The sequence below is a fragment of the Eleutherodactylus coqui genome, chromosome 1 (genome assembly GCF_035609145.1).
Source record: "Eleutherodactylus coqui strain aEleCoq1 chromosome 1, aEleCoq1.hap1, whole genome shotgun sequence".
In the NCBI taxonomy this organism is placed as follows: domain Eukaryota; kingdom Metazoa; phylum Chordata; class Amphibia; order Anura; family Eleutherodactylidae; genus Eleutherodactylus; species Eleutherodactylus coqui.
Window position 1 is genome coordinate 15909295 of NC_089837.1, and position 8070 is coordinate 15917364.

Sequence of the window (8070 nt, forward strand, 5' to 3'; positions counted from 1 at the left end):
ATATCAGCTGCCTTGTACTCAGTAACACTTTATTCTGAGCCAATGAGAACATCACTAAAATGTTAGCAGGTCATTTTGTGGCAGGGCTGAAATTCAGTGAAAATGGGAGTTTTGTGATTACGTCAATTTTCATTGTAAGGAATAATGTTGGAATTTATTGCAATTCATCTTCCAACTCTTCAAAACAATCTGGAGTCACTGCAAATTGCCACTGTAAAAACTGAAGCAGCAAGCTTTGTGAAAACCAAAATTTGTGTCGGTCTCAGAACTTTTGGCCACGATGGTACATGCATACTGCTTCATATTTTTACCATAGTTGCAGTACTTCTATGAATTGGGCTGTAGGTTGTGCTACAGAACAGCCGTTACATACTACACTGTCGTTTCGCTGTAGTGCTCGTCATGCAGTTCCATCTCAGGCAGATCTGTAAATGATGAGAGTTGTGGTGATTAGATGAACGGTCTTGTCATCGGAGACCCTAAATGTGGTTCCCCCCTTGGCCTATAAGAGGCTCTCAGAGGCTCCTTGTGTGTAGTGGCCTCTTCTTCTGCTTGTGTAGAGCTTGTTGGCCACTAGATGCCTCTACGACGCAAAGAAGAGATTTCACCCGCTACCAGAGGGGGGCACATTATTGGGGTGGGAGAAGCTGGATGGTCGTATCCATGAATTGCCCCCCACCAGGCCGTTCTGACCTGACTGTTAGGAGGTGTTGAGACCATGGGATACGTGAGGGCACACAAGGGCTTAGGACGCTCTCGACAGACCACCAGTAGAGAGGATTGTCTGATCACCCAATAAGCACCAGCAGCCCCAAGTGTTTTGTTGTCCACCATCCAGAGACAGGTGACGCCATTAAAACAGGCCACTGTATCTGTCAAAATCTTTTCTAGCGCTTAGTGGAAGGACATTTAATCCCACAGCACCCATGACGTGTACAGCCTTTAACACCCACCATGACTTCCATTTGCAGTGTTGTCATGAATAACTAACTGGACTGCTATGGAGTAGAACTCAGTTTTCTTCAGTGATGAATTCAGGTTTAGTTGGACACTGGGTGAGGAAATAAGGGTGGTTGGGACCTTAGGAGGCAGTGATCATGCTATCCTGAGATTTTTGGATAACAATGGGAGGGAGACCTGAGAGGACTCAGAAATTAAGGTTGCGTTTCAGAAAGGCTGATTTTAATGGACTCAGAATGAGGGTAAGAAGGATCCAATGGCCGGATGTTCTTAAGGACAGAAATGTCCAAGAAGGTTGGAAAATTTTGTAGAATGAGATTCTCAAAGCACAATCATTACCAATCCCTAAAAAAAAAGGAAAGAATGGGAAGCATTTAAAGATATCAGGATGGATGAACAGAGAACACACCCTAAAAATAAAGAAAATACTGTTTATCAAATGGAAGGAGGGGGGAATATCTAAAGAAGAGTATAATGCGGTCTGCAGAAACTGTAGGACAAATGTCAGAAAAGCTAAAACTAATAATGAATTGAGGCTTGCAACAGAGGCCAAAAGCAAAAAAAAAAGGATTTTGGGGGTATGTCAAAAGCAAAAGAAAAGTCTGAGATGCTATTGGATGCTTACAAGATGAAAATGGTGAATTGGTTAAGAATGATGGTGAGAAGGCCAAACTTTTAAATTCTTATTTTGTATCTGTTTTCTCTCAGAAAGTAGATGGAACATCAGCTGATCTTCCCTGTGCTATTGGGGGAATAAAAGAATGCAGGCTATCTGTAAGCAGAGAGATGGTGAGAGAACACTTAGCTAACTTACATGAATCAAAGTCTCAAGGTCCAGATGAATTACATCCTAGGATACTGAAGGAAGCCGCTGTGGGCACCCCAATTTAAAAAAGACATTGACAAACTGAAGCAAATCATGTCCTATGAGGAACGGTTAAAGGATCTGGGAATGTTTAGCAGAAGAGAAGGCTGAGAGGAGACTTAATAGCTGTCTACAAATATCTGAAGGGCTGTCACAGTGCAGAGGGATCAGCCCTATTCTCATCTGCACAAGGAAAGACTAGAAGCAATGGGATGAAACTGAGAGGGAGGAGACACAGATTACTTATTAGACCAGTGTTTCCCAACTCCAGTCCTCAAGACACCCCAACAGGTCAAGTTTTCAGGATATCCTATATTAAGAACATCTGCGCCAATGTCTAAGGCATTCACAAGATTTACATCACCTGTGCAAAACTGAAGAAATCCTGAAAACATGACCTGTTGGGGTGCCTTGAGGACCAGAGTTGGAAAACACTGTATTAGACAGTGAGGGTGATCAATGAGTGGAACAGGTTACTACGGGAGGTGGGGAGTTCTCCTTCAATGGAAGTCTTCAAACAAAGGCTGGACAGACATCTGTCTGGGATGATTTAGTGAATCCTGCACTGAGCAGGGGGTCGGACCCGATGACCCCGGAGGTCTCTTCTAACTCTACATACTGGATTCTGTAAATGTGTTTGTGCCTGGAGACCTCGGGATGAGCGCCGCAATCCTGCCTTTGCTGTGGAGCAGCACACTGCCCCCCTCTGGTGTGATGGTCCGGGGGATTCATTATACATGACAGTCGGCTACCCCTAGTAGTGATAAGAGGGAAATGGACAGCTCAGCAACATGTTTAGGACATCCTGCAGCCATACATGTTGCCTTTCATGACTTCTAGAAGGTGTCTTCCAGTAGGATAATGCTTGGCCGCACACAAGGGGTCACAGGGGCCCCCACAACATTGCACACTTCTGTGGCTGACCGGTCGCCAGATTTATCACGAATAGAATATCAATGAGACCATCTAGGGCACCAACTTCAACAGCCTGCGAGTTTGCACAATCTAGAGGCTCAGTTACAGCAAATGTGGACTGATAAGCCGCAGAAAATCATACAGAACATGTATGCCTATATGCCGCCCATATCACATCTTGTATCCAAGTAAGAATCAGCCTAACAGGGTACTAGAGCCTCCATAGCTGCTCGTTTCATATTTTGTATCCCAGCTAAAGGCGGTACAACTGGGTCCTAGAGTCTCCATGCTTGTCCGTATCACATCTTGTATCCAAGCTGAGGCAGTACAACAGGGTACTAGAGCCTCCATGCCCCCCATATCACATCTTGTATCCAAGCTAGAGGTGGTACAACAGGGTACTAGAGCCTCAATGCCCCCCATATCACATCTTGTATCCAAGCTAGAGGTGGTACAACAGGGTACTAGAGCCTCCATGCCCACCTGTATCACATCTTATATCCAAGCTGAGGCAGTACAACAGGGTACTAGAGCCTCCATGCCCCCCGTATCACATCTTGTATCCAAGCTAGAGGTGTTACAACAAGGTACTAGAGCATCCATGCCTGCCGTATCACATCTTGTATCCAAGCTAGAGGTGGTATAACAGGGTACTAGAGCCTCCATGCCCGCCCGTATAACACCTTGTATCCAAGCTAGAGGTGGTACAACAGGGTACTAGATCCTCCATGCCCGCCCGTATCACTTCTTGTATCCAAGCTAGAGGGGTCAGTCCTCCACAATAAATGACTGCTTTGCTCTGACATTGGAATCCCTCTATTATATAGACATTACACTCACCCAGATAAAGGGGTGTGGGGACGTATTACTGACAGTAAGCGTATATGGTGACAGATGCCTAATACTAGCCTCCAACTCTACAGTCCATCCTTAGCCACAGCTGCTTCTGCCCAAGCCTTACTGAAGAGGCCTTGTGCCTCGAAGCCTGTATATGTGCAGATTATATCACAATACAAGGAGCCGTTGGACATTCTCTCCATCTTCTCGCCATCTTTGACAGGTTGTGTCACAAACCAGTCTATACTCAGCGTTGTTTCAGCAGGGCGTCCATCCGCTCAGGCAGCACCGCGTCCTCAGGATTTCGCCACCTCAGCCCTGCCATAAGTTGGCAGGCCTTCGGGCAGCACTGTAGGGTTGCTCCACACATTTCATTTTGTCTCTTCACATCATTGACTAAAAAATTTGGTGGATTAGTGAAACTACCTCTCAAAAATAAAATTTTTGTTAAATGTCTAAAGTTGCTGAAATTGTGTACAGAATCAGCAGTTGTTGGACCTCAAACAACTTTGTCCCTCAATGAAAATCCTTGCTTTGTGGCCTGGAATCTCTGGAGGGGGGCGCTCTCGGGCTCTGGAGGATCTAGGATGATCATGTATTAATTACATGGTTCATTTGTCGGGCAGTGGAAAGGTGAACACAGCAACTGCCCTATCCATTGGTAAGGCAAAGGGGGTTGATTCTTAATCTTAATTCTCAAAGTCACAATCTATAATTGAAAAAAATCCTAAAATCCTGCAGTTCTCACACTGCCCACTAGGCCTAATTCATAGTCTGACACTTCCTGTTCTGTAGAGAAAACTTCTCAGCTGTCAACTCATTGTAATCACAGGCAGGATTACACTGGGGGGTGACACTTACATATAAATAACACAGGAGCCACAATTCACAAAAGTTGATGTCTCGGCGCACCTCCTCCCCTCCCTGCACACTGACCACTAAGCCTAATAATAGCCTGACCCTTCCTGTTCTGTAGTGCAAACATTTCAGCAGTCCTTCTGTTATCGCAGGCAGGATGAGAAGTAACACCTAAAGTAAATATAGATAACACAGAAACCACCATTCATAATAGTTGAAAGCAACAGCTCACCTCCTTCCCCTCTCTGCACATTGATCACTAAGCCTATGTCTTGACACTTCCTGTTCTGTAGAGAAAACTTCTCATCAGTCATCTCATTATCATCACAGACAGGATTACATTGAGAGGTGACACCTGTATATAGAGAATACCTGATCCACCGTTCACAATAAGTCATGTTACAGCTTACCTCCTCCCCTCCCTGCATAGGTCACAAAACATGCTCACAACACTCTCCCATAGAAGACTATGTAGCAACAGCAGGGCATATAGCATCTGTGACCGGGTGACAAAACAGCCCTCCATAAACCTCAATATGTCTATCTCTGGTGTCGAGCATTGTGCATCGGTCTCAGTAGACAGTGCAGAGTACAGACTGCTGCACAAAGAACTGAAATAGGAACGTTAATAAAAGACCCATTTTACGGAACACCAATAATGGTACTTAAGATTTAAGGAGCCAATCCCAGGAGGGAATTCTTATGTTAACTGTTACACATACATCAGTGTTTGAAAGTTTGTGAACCCTTCAGAATTTTCTGCTTATATTTTACCTAAAATAACACCAGATTTTCACACAAGACCTAAAAGTAGATAAAGAGACACAAATCAAAGGGGTCAAATTTTAGACTTGGTCATTTCGGTCTTACACCCACGGCCAGGTCAGATTGCGCCTGCGGAATGTCGCAGCCGAATCAGACCCAGCAGCCCTATACTTACCTCTCCAGATCCGCTGCGAGTGTCTCGCCCAGCGAGCTGGCGCTGGTCTGTGGCACAGATTCCCGCAATGCTTCCGCATGCCCACTGTGCAAAATATTGTGGGAAGAACAACCGCAATACGTCACAGACCCTGATGATGAGGGTGGCGCTGTTTCTAAAAGAGAGCAGCAATGTTTTTCTGGTCCCGGACTCTTAACAAAAGAAGATCGTGGAGTCCAGATATACGTCTTGATAGCACAAGATAAACTGAGGGGATGGATCGGGACCCCATGTTATTGTTTGCACCTTCTAAGCTTCCTTAGAAATATCCCCTGCTTTAAGTCTCTTTCACACGAGCTACAAAATCATAAATACAAAACGCATGCATATGAAGCTGATGGCTTGCAATGGGTTCTTTTAGGCTACAAAACATCTCGTGTGAAAGAACCCATCGGACACCATCAGCTGCACATACATGCGTTTTGTAGCCCGCGTGAAAGAGGCCTCATGTCCACGGGCCAGCAGACGTGAGGCCAGAAAATACATTACACTCACCTGCCCGGACGCTGTAGGGCTCTCCTCCATGATGGTCGGATCTTCTTTCTTCTGTATGGCAAAAGCACTCAGGATGTACAAAAAAATAACTACTATAATACTGCCCCCTATGTACAAGAATATAACTACTGTAATACTGCTCCTATGTACAAGAATATAACAACTATAATACTGCCCCCTATGTACAAGAATATAACTACTATAATACTGCTCCTATGTACAAGAATATAACTACTATAATACTACCCCCTATGTACAAGAATATAACTACTATAATACTACCCCCTATGTACAAGAATATAACTACTATAATACTGCCCCCTATGTACAAGAATATAACTACTATAATACTGCCCCCTATGTACAAGAATATAACTACTATAATACTGCCCCCTATGTACAAGAATATAACTACTATAATACTGCCCCTTATGTACAAGAATATAACTACTATTATACTGCCCCCTATGTACAAGAATATAACTACTATAATACTGCTCCTATGTACAAGAATATAACTACTATAATACTGCCTCCTATGTACAAGAATATAACTACTATAATACTGCCCCCTATGTACAAGAATATAACTACTCTAATACTACCTCCTATGTGCAAGAATATAACTACTATAATACTGTCCCCTATGTACAAGAATATAGCTACTATAATACTGCCCCTATATACAAGAATATAACTACTATAATACTGCCCCCTATGTACAAGAATATAACTGCTATAATACTGCGCCTATGTACAAGAATATAACTACTATAATACTGCCCCCTATGTACAAGAATATAACTACTATAATACTGCCTCCTATGTACAAGAATATAACTACTACAATACTGCGCCCTATGTACAAGAATATAACTACTGTAATACTGCCCCCTATGAATAAGAATATAACTACTATAATACTGCCCCCTATGTACAAGAATATAACTACTATAATACTGCCCCCTATGTACAAGAATATAACTACTATAATACTGCTCCCTATGTACAAGAATATAACTACTATAATACTGATCCAATGTACAAGAATATAACTACTATAATACTGCCCCCTATATACAAGAATATAACTACTATAATACTGCCCCCTATGTACAAGAATATAACTACTATAATACTGCCCCCTATATACAAGAATATAACTACTATAATACTGCCTCCTATGTACAAGAATATAACTATTATAATACTGCCCCTATGTACAAGAATATAACTATTACAATACTGCCTCCTATGTACAAGAATATAACTACTATAATACTGCCCCCTATGTACAAGAATATAACTACTATAATACTGCTCCTATGTACAAGAATATAACTACTATAATACTGCTCCTATGTACAAGAATATAACTACTATAATACTGCCCCCTATGTACAAGAATATAACTACTATAATACTGCCCCCTATATACAAGAATATATCTACTATAATACTGTACCCTATGTACAAGAATATAACTACTATAATACTGCCTCCTATGTACAAGAATATAACTATTATAATACTGCCCCTATGTACAAGAATATAACTATTACAATACTGCCTCCTATGTACAAGAATATAACTACTATAATACTGCCTCCTATGTACGAGAATATAACTACTATAATACTGCCCCCTATGTACAAGAATATAACTACTATAATACTGCTCCTATGTACAAGAATATAACTACTATAATACTGCTCCTATGTACAAGAATATTACTATTATAATACTGCCCCCTATGTACAAGAATATAACTAGTATAATACTGCCCCCTATGAATAAGAATATAACTACTATAATACTGCCCCCTATGTACCAGAATATAACTACTATAATACTGCCCCCTATATACAAGAATATAACTACTATAATACTGCTCCCTATGTACAAGAATATATCTACTATAATACTGCCTCCTATGTACAAGAATATAACTACTATAATACTGTACCCTATGTACAAGAATATAACTACTATAATACTGCCTCCTATGTACAAGAATATAACTATTATAATACTGCCCCTATGTACAAGAATATAACTATTACAATACTGCCTCCTATGTACAAGAATATAACTACTATAATACTGCCTCCTATGTACGAGAATATAACTACTATAATACTGCCCCCTATGTACAAGAATA